The following is a 20,514-nucleotide window of genomic DNA, read 5'->3' on the forward strand; positions in this document are numbered from 1 at the left end:
ATCCTGTTAACGCTTATTTCTCTGACCTTAAAGGACACCAGATGGCCGCCTCGACTCCAACAGTCCACTGACAATGTTCCCACCACAACTTCACGAGCTGCGGAAGTCATGGTTCCCCAGTGCTCCTAGCCAAAGGAAGCCTCCTGCTCTGTTCTTTCCCAGGGTGGTTCTCGAAGCTGCTGTGACTATTCTCTGTTTATGGTCATCCTGCTTTATCCTAAGACCTTCAGTGTGTGCCTACAATCGTGGATAGTACCAAATCTTACATAGACTGAGTTTTTTCTATACATATACACCTATGATAAAGTTAAACTCATAAATTAGGCACAGCAAATAAAATAAAATGATTGTAACAATATCACACACTAATGACTTGCTCATTGCTGGAATTTTTCACTTACTGTCTCGACTGCGGTTGACTGAGAGTAACTGAAACCACAGAGAGGGAAGCAGTGGACAAGGGGCCACTGTTGCAGGGGTCCCAGTTTGCATCAGGAAATTCTGTCGCTTGACCCATAGGCTACCAGAAGTACCTCAACTCTTCCCATTCTCCCTGCTCCCTCCTCTTTCCACCTGAGACCCTGTGGTAGGCTTTCTAGTGTTTTTGCTGCTGAAATTCCCATCTTCAGTATCTTTCTCCATCCCAGCAAAAGGCTTAGAGTTGGGCTTTGGCCCTAGAGTTTCTGTTCACAACTCCCACCCATGAGTTGCTTACTGGCTTCTTCACATCCAGGCGTGAACTCTGGCACCTGTTTTGGGCCATTTTGGAGACAGTAAGCCTCCTTCCCCATGTATCCTGCAGAGGGTGGGTCTTCTCAGGAACCTGAGAACTTCAGCACCTTCAACAGGAGGCTGTGAGAGGCAAGGCGCTGGTGTACGGAGATGCAGTTCAGTAACGGGCTGGCATCAGAAAGATGGCGGGAAGCAGGAGAGAGCGGCACTTGTGAAAACTGGCCTATGAGCCACCAAAGGATGTGAATATCTAGCTTGTGGGTGGACTGTGGGGATTAAAAGAGATACTACATAAAAGGCACTTAGTAAGTGTCTGGCACCAAATAACTGCTCAATAACTGTTGGCTGTAAGATCAGGATCCCTTTTATCTGACACAATATGGACTGCTGTTGGTCAGTTAATGGAAAAAGTTGGTTGAAAAGAGAAATCAGATAAAATTATGCTACGCACCTTTAGCATTTCATTTTAACTTAAAACATACAAATGTAGTACATCCACTCACCATCCTTTGATGTAGGTCCAACGCCCTTCCTTTGAGTGTGGGTCCACGGGAGGGCGTGTCCTGCTGTCTTTCCTGAGTAAGCCGCACCCAATAATCCATCACCTACCACTTTCAGCTCCCATTTCTTGAAAATGGTACAAATTTTCACACTTGCCAAGCAATCTGAGTGAATAATCATTCTCGACATGTTCATTTCCTCTCAATCTTTAATGTCACCTTACCCACATCTAACTCAGCAGCAGTGCTTTCTAGCAATTCGTGGTCATTTGATCTTCAGGTATTTAACTCTGTCTGCATGGGTGTAACAACTGGCCTTCTTTCCAGTTTCGTTATATTATCTATTTGCCAAACGTTCATTAAATTACCTAATTGCAATACAGCTTTTACAAAGGTAGGCAAAGCAGACATAAAGCGGGTTTAGAAACAAGACTCACTGACTAGCAGCAAGCATGCATTGATCTGGTAGAAGCAGAAGTGAACACTGGAGAGGAATGGACTGGAGGGGGTAGGAGGAGGGGGTCTACTGGAAGTGAGGGGCCCACAGGTAAGCTGCTAGCCTGGATCATTCACTGTGCCGTGGGCATCAGTAATTATACACTGGGACAGGATTGAAGTGGGGGACTGTCTCTGCATCTGAGGCCTGCACCTATTTGCTACTGAACTTTGCATTGACATTTGGGATAATTTTTCACACCTCTGGAAAAACCAGTGGGATGAGCCTTCAGGAGCTAAAAGATCTAGATTCTAGTCCTGGTCTGTCACTTACATCTGACGACCTTGGCCATGACCCTCATCTCTAATTCCCAGAAGGAAAGTCTGATGTTCTGAGAGGTGAGCTATTCTGCTGATATCACCCGTGAGCACCTAATGAGATGGAGTGACCTGTCCACATCAGGGCCTCCCTCAGTCTGAGCAGTATCTTGTGTCATTTCACCCGTTCCCATCACCCACACGGCAAAGGTCAGGCGGTCAGGCCGTGTCACACACGGGGGCTTTCAAATTCCAGGCCCCAGTCACTCTGGAGGGAAAGGGCGAAGGCATGTCCCTGCTGTCAGCTCCGCTCAGCGTCTCGGGCTCGCCTTCCCTCTGCCCTTTTGCTGCTGCCACAGTGCTGTTTGTCAGGAGGAGGCCTCTAACCCCGGCTTGGGCACCTCCAGGGGCAGGGGCTGCCGTGCTAGATGGCCCCCTGTCAAGTCAACCGGCGAGGTCTCCACAAACACAGCCAGTGACAGCCGGGCCCATGCCCTTTCTCAGTGTGCCTCTTTTGGTGGGTGCTGGGGCAGGGGGCTATTTGGAATGCGAAGCAGGAACCAGTGTTAAAGACTTCTCTCCATCAGGCTTTGGGGTGACTCCAAGGGGTGGCTTACAAGACCCAACACCCTGAGAGGCCCTTGGGTGATGGAGTGTGTCAGCAGCCCTCCTGTGGGTGCCCTCTGCCGGGGAGGGCTCCCGCTTGAGTCCTGGGACCCTATACCTTCACAGCCATTTGTCCCTGGAAACGCAAAAGTCCCAGGAAGGGCACACAGGGCATCGTCAGTCACTTTCCCTGTGACTGGCCCAGGTGAGAGGCTTCCTGTAGAGCTACTGCTTGCTGGGAGAGGAGAGGAACACTTAGGGATGTGGAAAGACAAGGAAGGAAGGGGTGGGCACCGTGTGCAGGAGTGAAGAGGGACACAGAAAGGAAGAGTCCAGGAGAGGCTACGGGACTGCAACGAAGGCAAAGCTGAAAAGCAAGCCCCTTCCTCTGCACGGGCCTCTTCTGAGCACCCCCATTTCCTAGTGAGAGCTCACAGACACACAAGTGGAGGCCCGAGCTGCTGTTTCCTGTACCTCTGTGTGTGTGTGAGGGTGCGTTCCCACAGCAACCACAAACTGATTCCGTAGTATCCTAAGTGACTCCTGGAGGATGAACACGTGGACAGTCTGACCATTTCCCCCATCTAAACTGACCCTGGTTTTCCTCTCTCCACCTGTGTTTCTTTGGCAGGAACTTGCAGCAGAATGAAGGCGTGACAGGGCATTCTGGGAGGGACGGCTGGGAGGGCGGCCAAGCGGCGGACGTTGCTGCGGGATGCTGCTCTGCCCGGGGGCCGCCATCTGCGGTTGCCTCTGCAGCAGTTGCAGAGGCCCTGGCGGGAACTAACCAGCAGGTCTGCGGCTCTCACACGCCTGCTTTTATGCCTGGCTCCCAGTGGCTCCTCAGGGAGATTTTTGTGAAGTTCTGTCCGTTTTTGTAAAAGTTCAGTCCTGCCGTGCACACCGCAAGGTCCACGCAGGGGAATCAGATGAGGCCTGGGAAGCACGGGTTTGGAATTTAACCCCGGGCTCCTGGGTTTTGTAGGAGAAGCCGTGCTCGTGCACACGTGGAGAGAGAGGGGTCAGTCCTACGCGTTCACTCTACCCGCCGAGGCCGGGAGACCTCCAGCCCTCTGACACCAGCTGCGCTGCCCTGATGTGGCCCTTCTGCAGGGAACCAGCCTGGCTGGGTTACCCCCAAGAGGCCTCTCTGGCAGACACGAGAAGAGAACCTTGGAATCCCAGTTCTGCCCCCTCTGTGACCTGGAGCAAGGCACCTAATGTCTCTGAGCCTTACACTTTCACATATCGTAGACTTTCTGGCGGGATTAAGTGAGATCTAAGAGGCATGGCTCCAAGTGCTCGTCCCTGGAGTGTTCCCAATCTGATGGGGGAGGGCAGAGGTGGGTGGGGAAGGCATTTAGCAGAGGTCTGAGTTCACCGCGTTTCCTGGGTGCTCCCCAGAGCCCTCAGGGATGTAAGGGTAACCCATGGGGATCCTCAGAGCAGCCCGGGGCTGTCCAACAGCACTGGAAAGGCAGGAAGTGAGCGTTGAGCCCATTTACCGGGGGACATCTGGGAAGGCGGGACTTCCGGAAGGTTCGTGTTCCTACAGTGCTTCTCCGGGGAGCGCACAGGAGCAGAGGTGAGAAAGAGGGACTGCAATGCAGCGGGTCTTGTGATTTGAGGATGGCGAGATAGTCACTGGTCCCATGGGTCACTGTGTTATTCTTGCAAGATTGTTACTCAGGCTGGGAAGCAGAAAACAGGGAAGTAGTTGGTAGGGACAGGAAGCACTGTCTGGCCTGCATAGCCTTAGCAGAGGGGCGGAGGCAGGGCAGGAAGACACACACAGGTGTCACTGCTGCTCTGATAATGTGGAAACATGGCCAGGCCTGTGCTGAATTTTGGGGGTTTGACACCTGGTCTGATGAAACGTTTTGCAGCTTCATCAACTGGGTAGCGCAAAATTAGATGGCGTCAGCCTCTCTGACAGCTTACGTTGGTGATAGTGGTGTTCGTTACCTTGTGACCCATCAGGGCCTCTCTTGGGCAGATGCAGTGTCACTGCTCAGTCTCAGGAGGAGAGCCCTGCTCTAAGGCCCCTGTTCATTTGATAGAGGTCCTGCTGATGTAGCCACCTGAGCCAAACCTCCCTGTAAGATAGGAGCCACGTCATACTTGGGCACCCTCGACTGTTTTCACCTGCTCCGTTCCCAGATAGGCTGATGGCAATCAGTTGGTTTCTCAAGCAGCACTCTACTGGGGCCCATCTCTGTAGTTCCTGCCCACTGATAAGCTGGCCAGGTTAGCCTAACAGAGTAGGAATATGGACCGCAGCATACTGGAGTCTCCTGCTCACGCAAATATCTTGTTCGCTACACTTTGCTCCTGGGGGCAGATCCCAACTGGGTCTGGCATGGATACACGGGGTCTATGTGTGCATTTCATTACAGAGAACCTGCTATAAGGCGCAATCTCTGCCCACAGGATCGTTTAGACTAGCCCAGTGCGGCAGATGTACTGGTATCTGTTATCTACCAAAACAGCAGGAGGTAGGTATCTATGATATACATGCAGAATTAGAATATAGTAGAGCTAAAAGGGACATCCGTGGGAAGGAAGGGGGCAGGCAATTGGCACAGCGGTTAAGACAACGTTTAACGCACCCATATCCCATATTGGAGAATCTGGGCTTGAGGCCAGTTTCTGCTTTCTTCCGCACCCTGGGAGGCAGCAGGTGAGCGGGTGATAGTTCAAATACTTGGATTCCCATCACCCCCCACACACAAGAGAGACCCAGATCAACTTCCTAGCTTCCAGCTTCAGCCCAGCCCTTACTGTTGTAGGCATTTGGGGAGTCAACCAGCAGATTGAAGTGGGCGCGCTCTCTCTCTCTCTCCCCACCCCCCATCCTTTTCTCTCTGTGGCTCTGCATTCCAAATAAATAAAATGTAAAGGAAGGAATGGATTCAATGAGGTCAATTACTTATCCAGCTTCCCTGCACCCCCGCTGGAGGATTCTCTGCTCCATCCCTACCCACGGCTCTCCACGAACTGCAGCACCAACAGGAAACGCTGTGGAGAGTTGTAGGGGGAAGCCTTTGAAGGCAGGCGGCTCTGGGTTTGGGCTCCCTCCTGACATCTCAGCCCAGTGCAGGCATCTGGTTTAAATGGGCACAAGCCCCAGTGAGAGCATACACCGAGTGCCACAGTTCTCTGAGCCTCAGTTTCCGCATCTGTTCAATGGGAGCAGGTCCCTGCAGGGAGGAGCCCGTGAGACAAGACGCAGGCATCACCAGTGTGACAGCATGCAGAGAGCCTGGTGCCGCCTCCAGGCTGTCAGCTACAGAAAAGGTCAGGTCTGGCAGAAAGGAGGTTAGAAGCAGAGTGGAGAGAGAGGAGGCGTCAGCACCCGAGGCCATGAAGAACGACCTTGCGGAGGGGCTTGCCAGGGCCGTGCTGGGGCAGGAGAATGGCTGGCATTTAGCTGAGCCAGGGATTCTGGGCCTGGCTGCCCGGGGCCCCGGGCCTGGGAAGAGTGCCGTGCGCGGGGCTGCCAGCTCTGCCTAATTACCGAGCCATTTCGCAGCCCTGCAGCCACCCAGGGTGCACTTGAGCCATCAATTAGCTCCAGCTCACAGCCCTCCTGTGAGGCTCTCCGGTATCAGGACTCCCATTTTTCAGCCAAGGAAACTAAGGTGTAAACAGGTTAAGCAACCAGCCCAAGGTCACGCCTTGAGTCAAGCGGTCACCAGGCGCCGGGGCCGTGTCCTTGCCGACTCCCTGGCCTGTCCTTAGCCCACTGGCCCATGCCGCTGCCCATAAAATCCACCGTGAGCTCTCATCAGAAAGCCAGCGAGCGCACCCGGGACTCTGGGAGCTGTACGGAAGGGCCATTCCGCTGATTTCCGAGGCACTGTAGGGTTTTTAAAGAAATGTTTAACCCCTGCTTTGAGAGGGCGCTGGGGGGCAGCGTGACCTTAGTGTGCAGTTCCTGCGCCAGCTGCTGATGTGTGGGGCAGCCTCTTCACACCGCTCATCCAGGGGTCTGGGACTGGCTTTGCTTTGGCTCTGCTTGCTCCAGGTTAGGGTGGCAATGCCTGTGTTCCCACAATGCGTGCGTTGACCCTGAATCCCCAGGGTGTTAGGAGCCTGGGGGCACGGGGTGGGTGTAAGGCCGTGGACAGGTGATCTGGTCTCAGGGCTGGGCTTAGTATGTGGGGTGAAAGGGCCCCCACAGAGCACTCTCAACCCCGCCAACATGGGTGGCCCCTGGGGAATGCTGCTGTCAGCCAACCAGAACGCAGGCCCCAGCAGGCACCAAGTCTGCCTTGATCTTTGGATGGCTCTGCTGTTCTCCAGGACCATGAGACAAAAACACTGTGGATTCCAGACGCCCAGGCCACAGTATTCTGCTGTAGAGGTGTCGTGGAGGAAGGCGCCCCCAGGAGACACCCACGCTGGACCAGAGAGAGCAGCGGCCAGGAGACACCCAGAGGGTGCACAAGGCACATGCCTTGCCCCCATTCTACTTTTATCTACTTGATTGACCGAGTTTTGCATAAGGTATTATTTGAATAAAAAATTCTGCAGCTAGGGGGCCGGTGTTGCATAGAGGATAAAGCCACCACCTGCAATGTCAGCATCCCAGGCCGGGAACTTCCCACTGCTTCCCACCATGGCTGGCGGGGGCTGGGGAGCAGGGATGAAAGTTCCTTAAATCAGAAAAGGCTTCCCCAGGTGTGTGGGTGAGCTGGAGGACAGGGCAGTGATGGGCAGTGGGGCCTTGCAGGGCCTGCTGACCCTACTGGCCACGCAGGGCCTCTCCTGCTGGTCCTTGTCCCAACTGTAACCCCCCCCTGACTTGTCCACATTCAGACTTCAAAGAGAGAGGAGAGAGTGTGCACTAGACTAGCTGTGGTCTGTTCTCCTATGCCCTTTAGATCACTTGCCTCATATCCTTTGTCCCTCCCTCTCCCCCAGCACCCTCCCCCAAAACCAATTGCTCACCTTCCAGAAATGCATCCTAAACATTTCTGGAATTCCTATCTGAACAGCCCCACGCCAGGCCTCTCCTCTGAACCCAATCAGGCCATGCTGACACTGTCCTCAATGAGCTTCTGTTTGCACCCTCTCCCCCATCAGCGCCTCCACTCCAACCTTTGCCTTTATTGCCATGAGATGAAACCACGCCGCCCAATATGGCCTCTGGGGTCCCAGCATCTGTTCCTGCCTCTGGCTGCCTCGCCTCCCTGCTCTAGTGGTGCTGGTCTACTTCCAGCACACATCTTCCTCTTTCCCTTCTTGGCCTTCGTGCTGCCTGGAACTCCCTTTGCCTCCTGCCCTGGCCAGCTGAGTCCTACCACCCCCGTGACTGCACTCAAGCTAGGAGGCCTCCTGAGCTCAGGCTGGGGAGGAGGGGCCCGGCATTCCCAGGCATTCTGTGTTTGCTGTGGTGGCACCCTGCAAAGCACTGTTAGGAACCCCTGGGGCATATCTTCCACCCCACCCTCCACCCCAGTCCTTAGGGTGGCCGTGGGGATCTCCTGTCCCTCTGTCCTGAGCATGATGCCTTGGGCATGGCCAACAGGACTCATAGTAACTAACCTTTTTCTTAAACTTCAATCAGCCGTCTATCTGATTCCAGCTATGTTTTCAGTAGCTGACAATTAGCATATGGGAAGAAAGGGTATAATTAATGGATTCCAGCTAGGTTACCATACCCTGCAAAATGAACTTGAGAATCCACACTTCCTATAATCTAGCTAGCTCTAAATTGGCTGGTGAAATAGAGGACAAGCCACATACAGCCCTGTAGTTTTCCTTCCGGAATCCAAGAGTTTGGACTAAACCACAGGTTTAGTGCTGGTTGAGGGCTTTGGCCCTGCTATTGGCATGAGACAGGGACCAGCAGATAAGGATTCCAGGTCCTGCAGTATATACCCTTCTCCTATCAGATACATTCTACTTTTATCTACTTTATTGACTGAGTTTTGCATAGGATATTATGTGACTAAAAAATTCTGCAGCTAGGGGGCTGGTGTTGTGATAAAGAGGATAAAGCCACCACCTTCAATGCCAGCATCCCATATGGGAACTGGTTCAGGGTCCAGCTGCTCCAGTTGTGGTCCAGCTCCCTGTTAATTTGCCTGGGAAAACAGCGGAAGATAGCTCAAATGCTTGGGCCCCTGCTGCCCATGCAGGAAACCTGGAAGAAGCTCCTGGCTCCTGGCTTTGGTTTGGCCTACCCCTGGCCATTGTGGCCATCTGGTAAATGAACCAATAGATGGAAGATTCTCTCTTTCTCCCTCTGTAAATCTGCCTTTCAGATAAATAAAATAAATCTTTAAAAAATCCTGCAGCTAAGGAAAATTTGAAAACTACTTAACTTACCAACATATCACAAGTGGGCATTTGAGGTCAGTCCAGGGTGTCTTTTTGTTTTGTTTTGTTTGTTTGTTTGTTTTGTGTGTTATGGGGGCAGACTTCTTTTAAAGATTTATTTTATTTATTTGAAAGGCAGAGTTACAGAGAGAGAGGTAGACACAGAGAGAGAAGCCTTCCATCTGCTGGTTCACTCCCCAAATGGCTGCAACAGGATCCAGGAGCTTCTTCCAGGTCTCCCACGTGGATGCAGGGGCCCAAGCACTTGGGCCACCTTCTACTGCTTTCCCCAGTGCATTACGAGGGAGCTGGATTGGAAGTGGAGCAGCCGGGACTCAAATTGGCACCCACATGGGATGCCGGCACAGCAGACCAGGGCTTTTTACCAGCTACACCACAGTGCCAGCCCCAGAGTGTCTTTTAAGGTCTATCCGATCAAGTGCTTGGAAGGCTCCGTGAGTACAAAGGCAGGAATCTTTCTACCTGGTGAGAAGGAGCCCAGGGCAGCATCTCTTTCTCCTGACCTTTGAGAATCTCCAGGAGCCTCAGGCACCAAAGGCTACTTTGGGCAGAAAAGTTCAGGCTGTCAGCTGAGTGTGTGGGCTGGTGGGCTGCTGATGGCAGAGGGCAAGCAGGACAAGGCAAGGAGGAGGGCAGGGGCTGCACAGCACTGGGAGATCTGTGGGCAGCCCCCTCCCCGGCCTCCAGCTGCAGCAGCTGCAGCCAAAACCAGTGCTTTGACACCAAAAGTGCCAGTTGCCTCTTTGCCCAGAACCAACCTGAGCCATTTCCAGGCACTCGCAGGCATGAGTCCCTTTTTCCAGGTAGAAACGGAGTGTGTTCAGGGTGGGGCGTGTGCTGTGGGAAGTGGAGCTGAATGCTCACCTCCTGGGCATTAGTCAGAGCCGGCCCACACCCCCTTCCCAGCCTCCGCATGGCGGCCCTGGGTCTGACCACACAGTTGCACTCATTGCCTGCATCTTGAAGTGCACACCCTGGAGAGTCAGACAAGTTTGGATTTAAATCCAGATTCTGCCACTCTGCTAACTCAGGGATCTTAGTTAGGCAAGTGAATGACATTCGATCCTCAGTTTTCTCCACCATATGAAATGGGGACAAGCTAAAGGTAGAAATGAAAAGCGGAGCACTGAGCACAGTTTGAATAAAATAATGCATGAGAAGCACTTAGACTAGGCCTGAGTGCAGCAAGTTCAATTATTAGGATGATGGGCAGGTTGCTGTCTGTGTCTCTTTCCCCATCACTGGTGTTGGCCAGAGACCCTGCCACCTACTTCTGCCCTCTGCCTCCCTGAGGGTCAGGCCACCGCTGTTTGTCTGCTCTCCCTACTGCCTGTCACTGTGCTGTTCACCAGAGAGTGCATCTGGAGTGTGCGCCCTGCACACATTTGCAAGTTTCCAGAAGCAACCCCTCCAAAGGCTTCCTTGGAGTTGGAGCAGCTCCGGACTGAGGCCCAGACCCAGCCCAAGGCCAATGCCAAGACTGAGCAGCCCCCTAGCAAAAGCCAGAGCTCCCAGGGCAGCCCACAAGACAGCCAGACTGCACATCCTAAGCCTCTGCCTGTGAGAGGCCCAAATGCCCAAGGCCTCTGTCATGATGCTGCACCTAAGGGGCAGCTTCCCAAGGCTTTCCATGGGCCCTGCCTCCAGCCCCAGCCACAAGCATTCCTCAGTGCACCTGGGAATAAGGCAGCAGAGCTCAGACTTACACAGACCGTCCCAGTCACGCCCAGCTTGTATCCTTCAGAAATGTGCAAGGGGACAGACGTGGCTCCCTAGTGTTCCCCCAGCCCAAAAACACAGGGTCCCTTGACTTCCTTTGCCTGGGAGCAATGTCAAGTAGTAAAGAAAGTAAAAAGTTAAAGTGCTTCAATAGGCTGTCCCTTATTCCCAGCGAAGTTTCTAGGCTTGGGCCTAATCATTAGAGGGCTACCGTGCCTGACACCTGCAACAGCATCCAGACAGGACCATGGATGCTTTGCTCTTTGCAGAGTTGCTTTTGCAAGCATGCAGGTGCTGCTGTTACGAAGGATTTGCACCTTTTCACTCATGGCCACTTCTGGACCAATTTGTCTCTTGTCAAGCATCGTATCAGTGCCTGGTCACAGCCAATGAGCCACTAAAGAGTTATGAAGCTTACAGAGGCTCTCCTGCATGGAAAACACTGAGACGTCGCCCTTCCTGGGAAAGACCCCTTCCCGGTGAGAGGGAAGGGCCTGTGCAGAGAGACAGCAGCTCTGCAGGAACCCATCATGCAAAGTACACCCATGGGGAGCTAGAAAAGCGGTGGCCAGGGAGGAGGGTACTTCCCTAGAGAGTGCCCCCTGCCCTCTCAACCAGATCCTTCCACAGAGGGGACAGCAAGCATGGGAAGCACCCAGCATCCGCTGGCTGCAGGAGGAGAAGCCCAGCTCTGTAGCCTGCACAGCCGGCAGTCGCCACAGGTCTGCAGAGCCCCCTCAGAATGGCAGGTGTCTTTTCCTTTGCTTCTTGGTCAGGCAGGGGAGGCTTCGGGCTGGACTTGTGTTCTGGATGCTGCACTCTGTGACCTTATGGTTGGCAGCAAAGCACCCAGGGGCCTGCAGGGCAGCCCCCACAGAGCCTCAGGATGCTGCCAAGCTTCCAGGGGCCTGGAGTCTGGTCTCTCACAGGCTCTGCCTCGTAAACTCACCTGTCATCTCTACTAAGCCTTTCCAGAGCCAGGTGACATGCAAAGACCATGCAATGCAGAGCTGTCACCTCTGCTTTACTTGGATTGTTTATAGTCCAAAGGCCGGGGAAGTGGGGGTGGGGAACAGGCGCACAGAGATGGCTCCTGACAGACAGGGGCCTGTCTGGTTAGGCCCAGAGGGGATGCTGTTCCTCTGAGCCTGCAGTGGTGCACTGACCATGATGTGGCCCAGAGAAGGGCTTCTTGGGGGAAGTGGAGGCTTAAGCTCCTGGTACATTAAAGAAAGAAGAAAGACAAGAGCAGGGTTTCAAAAACCCTGCTGATTTTTTTTTTAGTGTTTATTTTTAGGAAGTCAAAACTGGCCTGGACTGAACACAGGTCTAAGAAAGGGGGAAGAATTCCCCAAACTCTGAGAGCCGTCTCTGGAGAGAGACCCTGTGGTCTGGCGGTCGGTCATCTGACCCCTCACTGTGTCTGGCCCCTGCCCGGCCTGCTCCTGCTGTCCATCATGTCAGAGGCTGCCAACATAAATAACCCCAACGTCAAGCGCCCTATTCTCTGACCACTACTTATTTTCAGCTCTTTCCCACTATCATCCATCATACAGAGCGAGGCTTCCAGCGCATGGGGCCCGCTGTCCCTCACCACCTGCACCCTGGCCCTCTCCTCACCCCCCTCCCTGCTCTACCTGGATAGCAGGGCCCACCCGCACATGCTCGCCTCTGCTTCCTCAGCCCCCTCACCCTTCTCCTTCTCTGTTGACTCACCTGGCCCAAGCCCAGCTTTGGTTAAATGCACCTGTCCACCTGCTCCATGCCTGTACCTGTCCAGGGATCCCGGAGGGATCTAAGGAACTTTAAGCAACTTTAAGCAGGCAGTCTTATCGTTGTTCTCTAATCTGTTTGTTCTCCCTCATTCCCTAATGATGATTTCAAGCCCATTTTCTCTTCTAAAACCTCCTTTCGCCTCTACCCTCACCTGCAGCCGATAACCACACTTCCTGTTTCCTGGAGATAGGGGGATCTGTCCTCCCATTTGATATGTGGCAGTCGCTTTCAAGCAATTGTCATCCTGACCCACAGGAAGAATAAATTGGATCCACATGAATGAAACAGGCTTCATGAACCGTACTTATCAGTCCTATCTCTAATGTAGTCTGATAGCTTTGCTTTCATTCTAGTCTACTGACTTTCTGTATTCTGGCCTCAACCCACTAAATTGATTTCACAACCAGCTAACGGGTCAAGACCCACCATTTGAAAACCAGATGCACCATACAGTGGGGTTTTGTGGGAGAATTTTCACTTTTTCACAGATGCAGGAGCCATTGTGGACCAGCAAAGGGTCCCCAAGGTTTGCCCCAAGGCAGAAGGTGGGGGCACCTCTTCTGCACAGGCTAGAGGCACACACCCAAGCTGCCACCTGAAGCTGGGGTCATGGATGCAAATGGCCTCAAGGGTCAGGTAGGCCATGGCCCAGAGGGAAACAGGTGGATGGAAACCCATTTGCTAAAGGCTCCCCATGCTTGGCCTCACTGTCAAGAGGACAATGGCAGGATGGCTGGGGTCAAGGTGAACTGGGTTATGCATCCTCTTTCGGTACTTGGAGCAGTCACTGCTCCACCCTACCCGTCTAAACTAGCTGCTGTGCACCTGCCTCCACCACTGACCAGCTGCGTGATTTCACAAGTCACTTGCCCTCTCTGTGCCCACCAAAGGAGGTGATACAGAATTGCCTTGGAGACCAAACCTAGTATTAGTCACTATCATGAGATTTAGATGAGAGTGAACACACAGGCCAATCACTGCCAAATCTCACTTTGTTAAGGAGAGCCCCAAATCCAAGTTCTCACCATGAATTTTACGACTTTGGAAACTTCACTGTTGTCTAAGGACCACGCAGGTAAGCAGAACGTGTCTTCTGCCTCGGGTTTCACGTGATCAGGGGTCTGCAGGCCTCCCACCTGCCTCCCGTCCACAGGAGCCTGACGAGAAGGGCTCCGTGAGGACAGAGGCAAAGGCAAGCCCATGCATCTGGGTGGGGATTTCTGCTTCAGTGACGGATATATTGAGTTCGTCTCTGCAGGTAATTGCTTAATGTTATAGCGGCTTTAACATGTCGTCTGTTAAAACGTATTGGTGCGGCAGCCGTTGCACGCTTGTAATGTGGGTAATATTTAGATGATTTACTACGTGAGGGGCAGTTTCTGATTCAATCAGAGTAGTGTTTGATTCAATAGGTGATGCATCTAATCCGCCTGGGAGTCCATTGCATCCAAAGGTGATGCATTTGATTCACGGGCTGATGTACCTGATTTAGAAGGTGATGGATCTGGTCCACGCTGAAGGATTCCAATTCCCCCACGCTGGATATTTGCTGCAGTGTGTGATGTATGAGTTTTAATAATAAGACACGCTTTGGGGCTGCTGAGGGCCCTGTCTCCTCCTGCTGGCTGACGTGTGTGTGTGTGTGTGTGTGTGTGACTGCAAATGACTGCAGCTGGCTTCCTGGCTGACGTGGTCTTTGCCTGTAGGCCCACAGATCAGCAAAGTGGGAGCTTTAACACCAGTTCCCCTGGTGGGACCCGAGACTCCACATGTCCCCATCACTGCAAATCGTCTCACCTCCATAGATGGTCTTCTATTTGTCGGTTTGTCAGGGCGTTGGGCAGAGAATCTTGCTTCTTGCACATGGGGACCTTTCATGGCGCAGCTGCCAGCTGAGGGACTGTCACTCTATGTAGCTTCTCTTCCTGTCTGCCCTGGATTCCCTGAGTCATGCCTGGCACGCCCCCAGGGCTCCTGTGCCAGCCTTCCCAGGGTCAGGTGCATGGTATCCTTGACATTGGAGGGGTTATTTTTCATGTTCCAGTAGTGGAGATGGGGAGCCATTCCCCCAAATGGCTTAATCAGCCCCTTCCTGAACCCTTTCTCCTCCTCTGGTGTAGCTGGGAGCTTCCTTCCTAGCAGAGTTCCTTTCTTTTATGTTCTCTCCACCTGGAATGTCTGTCTTCCTTTCCCTCAGTTTGGCAGAAAGCTGTGCACCCGTACAGAGTCATAGCCGCCATTCTCCCGCTCTGACAGAGGCCGCCCCTGCCCTGCAGCTCAGCTCGACCTGGGAAGAGCACCCCTGGCCAGCCTTCTGAGCCCCCAGCCATATCTCCATGCCAACACTGTCACAGAAGTTGTCCAGTGCACGAGAGGTCTCTTCTTTACCCACGTTCCTAGAATGTGACACTGGAGGAGGATGAGGCATCAAGGATCATAATGTGAGTCACATAGATCGAGTTCCAAGTATGTTCTAAGTTCTATGAGTAAAGCTCTGATTCTTTGTAACGATTAGAGAAAGAGGTCTTCCATCTTCTGGTTCACTCCTCAGTTGGCCACAATGGCTGAAGCTGCGCCGATCTGAAGGCAGGAGCCAGAAGCTTCTTCCACTCTGCCACCTGGGTGCAGGGGCACAAGGACTTGGGCCGTCTTCCACTGCTTTCCCAGGCCATTAGCAGGGAGCTGGATCAGACATGGAGCAGCTAGGACTCAAACTGACACCCATATGGGATGCCAGCACTGCAGGCAGCAGTTTTACCTGCTACGCCACAGTGCCGACCCTGTTGCTTTATCTCTTAATCCTCCCAACAAAACCTGTGGGGTCAGAATTATCATGATCTCTACTTGTCAAGAGGGGAAACTGGGGCTCCACAAGGTTCATGCTTTCCCAGGCATTTCACAAAAGCAAATGGGGGTTTGAGTCTCATTCTCTCAGCTCCCAAAGCTGAGCTCTCTTTCTGGAGTATGTATTTATTTGAAAGGCAGAGTGATAGAAACAGAGAGATCTTCCATCCACTGATTCTTTCTCCTAGTGGCCATAAAAGCCAGGGCTGGGCCAGGCTGAAGGCAGAAGCCTGGAACTCACATCAGGTCTCCCAGGTGGGTGGCGGGGACCCAATCACTTGAGTCATCACCTGCTACCTCCCAAGGTGTGCATCAGCAGGACGCTTCAATGAGAAGCAGAGCCAGCACCTGAGCCCCGGCACTGGGATATGGGATGAAGGTATTTCAAGCAGCATCTTTTTTTTTTTTTGACAGGCAGAGTGGACAGTGAGAGAGAGAGAGAGAGAGAGAAAGGTCTTCCATTGCCGTTGGTTCACCCTCCAATGGCCACCGTGGCCGGCGCGCTGCGGCTGGCGCACCGCGCTGATCCGATGGCAGGAGCCAGATGCTTCTCCTGGTCTCCCACGGGGTGCAGGGCCCAAGCACCTGGGCCATCCTCCACTGCACTCCCTGGCCACAGCAGAGAGCTGGCCTGGAAGAGGGGCAACTGGCATAGAATCTGGCGCCCCGACCGGGACTAGAACCCAGGGTGCCAGAGCTGCAAGGCGGAGGATTAGCCTAGTGAGCCACGGTGCTGGCTTCAAGCAGCATCTTGACTGCAGCACCAAATCCCCACCTCAAAGTCAAGCTGTTAGTCGTTGCACAATTACCCAACCTCCCAGCACCAGAGAGACTTCTCGGTGCTAACCCAGGACAGGGAGACTGGGGACAGCAGAGATGCAGAAGTGCCCTCAGACAGAACTGCAATGACCTCCCTGGGAAACTCAGACACAAGAGGGCTTTAGAGGAAAGAGAACTAGGGAAGGCTTCCAGGAGGAGGCATTTGATCTAGCCCTGGAAGAAGAGAGAAGGAAAATGGGTAAGGGACATTCTCAGCACTCCGGAGAGTCCACGGAGCTGAGTCTGTGACAGCTAGCCTTTCCAGTGACTGTCTCCTTGCCAGAGCTCTGTGTAGTCAGAGCAGAGCTCAGCCAGCACTACAGCCGGGTAAGCACTGATCCTGTCCCCAGCAAAGAGCTGAGCCACTCAGCCGCCACCTTGCAGGACCCAGAGAAGCCAGCACTGAGACCTCGGGGACGATGGCTCTGCTCGCTGCCTCCTCCAGCCTTTAAAACCCCGGCACTGCCCTGAATTGCAGAATTCTGCTCCCCATTGAGGGATGGGGTCCTTTTGCAAAAGGCTCTCATATGGGCCACGGGATTTCTGGAGGACAGTCCTGTGTGTATCACCCGCCCTTCCCCGGCCAACATCGGGATCTGCTGAGAACACTATGGGGCCAGAAGTGAAGGCTTCCAGGGAGTGGTCCCAGCCCAGAGCCTGCCCTCTTGCACCCGGTTCTCAAGGTGGAGACCAGGAATTGGCATTATTACAAGTTGACAATCGCCTAAAGGTTGACAATCACCACAGGAGTCCATGAGAGGCGCAAGCCCAGCAGGGGGACCTGGGGCTTGAGCGTCTTCCCTCCAGTTCTCCATTCTCTGCAGTTCAGCTCCTTCCCCCGTCTCTTTACTCCAAATCCCAAGAAGGCAAATCTGCACTCCCTCCCCTCCCCTGATGTGGGAGGCTTGGGCAGCTTGCATATCGGCACCTGTGGTCAGAGGGCACAGCACAGGCACCAGGAGCTCTGACCAGGAAGGCAAGAGGCCAGCACTCAGGGTGGGGGTACTCCCCAGAGGTCAGAGGGCACAGCAGGCAAGTCAGCCCCGGAAACAGGACCCCACTGGCTGCAGACTGTGAGCCAAGCACTTCCCATTCCTGCTCTCATTTCATCCCTTCCACCCTAGTCCCCAGCCCCATTTAACAGAGAGAGACAATTGAGGCTTAAAGGGGTTTGGGGGCTCGGCCAGAACACCACCCAAGTATTTGAAGACTACAGGAGGGGAGCCCGAGGCTGCTTCTCTCCCGCTCCCTCTGATGGTGGGCTGCCAGGCACCAGGATAGGCCAGTGTGGGAGATGCTTGGATCAAGTACATCTTTGTGTTCTGGGATCTCCTCCACCCGCCAAGGCAGGGGCTAACTTCCGCATAAGGTTGGTGATGGGCCAGACACCCTGAGTCCTTGGAGGCTCAGTGCAGCACAGCTGCCGGCCCCACTCGTGCTGCTCTGCCAGGCCCCCATGGCCCTGGCTGCACACATTTTCCCAGGCCACGGCCGCAAGTGGGGGGCCTTGGGCGCAGACAAAGGAACAGCTCAGCCCTGCAAATGGCTTTGCAAATGGGGCCATGGGGATTCCACTTGGCTGACACACTCTGCCCTGGCTCAGGCCTCATCCCTAGAGGGGCCCCCTAGCCCCTGCCGGCCAGCTGTGTCTCCCACTGCCGCCCACACCAAAGCTCTGGCCACACGGAAGTGGCTGCTCAGCCCAGAATTCCCCGTCACACCCCTTCCCACACAGGGAGGGGCAGCAGGCAGGGACAGCGGCAGCAGGGGCCGAGGGGCTGACTCTGGGCCGAGACGGGACCCTGGCCAGCCCACCGTGCACAAAGCCCTGTGTGAATCAGGCAGGATGCTCTGATGGGACATGCCTGTCACTGCTGCCTCTGATGAGGTGGAGGGTGTGAGCACACCCACACACTAATGAGGGGGGGCAGACCACCTGTGCAAAAGTTATGGAGCGGGGGCCACCACAGACAACCACCATGAAGTCAAGAGAGATTTTCCCAAGGATACACAGGGCAGGGAGCCTCAGGACATCACTGTTCGGCTCCCTTGCCTTAAACATCCTTTCCTAAATACTATCTGTCTGAGCACACACTGGTGGTTTCCAGTGTTCCCACAAAACAAGGACAGCTTTCCCCCACCTTGCACGTGTCTGGGCTGAATCTCTCGGCTGCAAAATCCTCCGGGCACCGAACACAGGACCCCAAGAAGGAGACCAATGACAAGGCAAGCAAGAAGCATTAAATACATGTGACAAGCTCATTATGAAACCCTGTTGCCTTCCCTACTTGCCTGTCCACCTTGGGACGAGAATGGCGGGTGGCTGGGGACACTACAAACACATTCATTCAAACTGAAAAGCAAAGTTGGGATTTTCCTCTTCGCACAGAAAGTTCTGACTTAGCTGCTTGGTTTTTGCCAATTATGTAATATGGTAGATTTTTTTTCACAAATTGAATGGCCCAAATTGACTGCTTCAAGATTCTGATGAAAAATATTTGAAATGTAGATATTATGTCACCTTCATTCTACCAGGAGTCACGCCCTTTGTGACTACTTGGACTTGTGATGAAAAATGTTAGAAGTCAACTGAAAAAATACTTTAGACACTACATCCAAGTTTTTCACAATCCTTTAGGAGGGTCTCAAACACACATACACACAAGTGTGAAGACACAGGTGAGGGGTGATGGGTAGAGTATGATGGGAGGGAGCATTGCCAGCAGCCCTGCTCTGTCTGACCCTTGGGCTCCAGGGGCAGGCAGACAGCTCCCTAGCCCAGCCAAAGACACATGGGGGAGGGGAGGTCTGAGAGAACCTCATATACAGAGAGGGTGTCTCCCATGGAGAGAGCAGGACCTCAGCCCTCTGACCAGATGTGCAGGGCTGCTGAAATCTGGGTCTGGTGCTGCTATCAACGGTAAGAAGCAGCCCTTGAGAGAGGCTGCTGTGAATCCCCTGGAGTGGGCCTGACATTTATCCAGAGAATTCTAAGACTGCCTAAATAAAGCTTGAGGCAGGAGGCAGAAAGAGCAAGGGGCGAATGAGAGCAAGTGGGGCTTCTACCCAAGGCAAAGAGAAGATGCAGGCAAAGTTCTATGCACCAGGCAGACCTAGGGAAGGCAGCAGGTTTGGTTTTGTCTTGACAAGATCTCCAGCCAACAGGGTCTCCTGGCAGGCACGGTAGAAGGAATGAGGTTGGAGGTGACCCTCGAGTGCAGAAACAGCGACAGGTGGGCTAGAAGTTGTCAGCAAAGACTGCATCTCCCACGCCCAGTAGAGGCAGAGCTGGGAACTCCAGGAAAAGGAGCCAGCATCTCACATGCACCCCAGGGCCAAGAGACAAGAGCCCAGGCCCTTCCCGGAAGGCTTTTCCGTGATGCCTGTCTCTTGTCCCCTGCACTGAGCTCTGCACCATCAATAGAAAAGAGCTCACTAGACAGGGCCTGCGCTGTGGCTCACCTGGTTAATCCTCCGCCTGCAGCGCTGGCATCCCATATGGGCGCCCGGTTCTAGTCCCGGTTGTTCCTCTTCCAGTCCAGCTCTCTGCTGTGGCCTGGGAGTGCAGTGGAAGATGGCCCAAGTGCTTGGGCCCTGCACCTGCATGGGAGACCAGGAAGAAGCACCTGGCCCCTGGCTTCTGATCAGAGCAGCACCGGCTGTGGCGGCCTTTTGGGGTGAACCAACAGAAGGAAGACCTTTCTCTCTGTCTCTCTCACTGCCTATAACTCTACCTGTCAAATAATAATTTAAAAAAAAAAAGAAAGAAAAAGAAAAGAGCTCACTAGGGTCTCTTACTCTGAGTCAGAAGTCCTGGCAGTGGCTGAGAGAGGGGGTGTGGCATTAGACTGAACTGGACTTTGCTAATATGAGACAGAGACTGCTCTAGATGTCTGCATCCCCTCAGAACACAGACATTGGGACCCTGACCACACCCAGGAGTTGGCACTGAGACGTGGGGCCTTTGGGACTGACCAGGTCATGGGAGTGACGCCCTCGTGGATGGGATCAGTGCCCTCGTCAAAGGCAGCCTGTAGCTCTCCCTCAGCCCTTCTGCCACCTGGGAACACAGCGCCAAGGCAGCACAGTGTGACTCAGGGAGCCGCCGTCACCACGCCAACTCTGCAGGGTCTTGGTCGTGGCCCTGCCAGCCCCCGGAACTGTGAGAAATAGCTGTTCATTGTTTCAAAGCTGCCTGCTTATGAAACTCTTTCATAATGGCTTGATTGGGCTGAGACAGGGACCAAGACATCTCCCCAATGGGAGACATAGCCCAGGGCTGAGGGAAGAGAGACAGCAGGGAGCTTGCAGCCCTCATGCCTCTGTTCTGCTGCTTCCCATCAGGTTGGGCCAAGAGTAGAGCCGTCCATGCCCCGTGGCTCATTGTGGGGGCTCCAGAGGAAGCATGGGTGGAGAC

At 53.7% G+C, this 20,514-nt stretch overlaps 1 long non-coding RNA gene across 1 annotated transcript; it reads right to left on the reverse strand.

The window, feature by feature from the left end:
- Window positions 1-589: 589 nt before the first annotated feature.
- On the reverse strand, window positions 590-14,858 carry LOC127493615 (uncharacterized). Its single transcript, XR_007924069.2, has 2 exons — window positions 14,232-14,858; window positions 590-4,282 (listed from the first exon to the last, which is right to left on the reverse strand). It is a non-coding gene; the product is annotated as an uncharacterized lncRNA (long non-coding RNA).
- Between the last annotated feature and the right edge of the window lie 5,656 nt (window positions 14,859-20,514).

This window comes from Oryctolagus cuniculus, chromosome 1 (assembly GCF_964237555.1).
Source record: "Oryctolagus cuniculus chromosome 1, mOryCun1.1, whole genome shotgun sequence".
In the NCBI taxonomy this organism is placed as follows: domain Eukaryota; kingdom Metazoa; phylum Chordata; class Mammalia; order Lagomorpha; family Leporidae; genus Oryctolagus; species Oryctolagus cuniculus.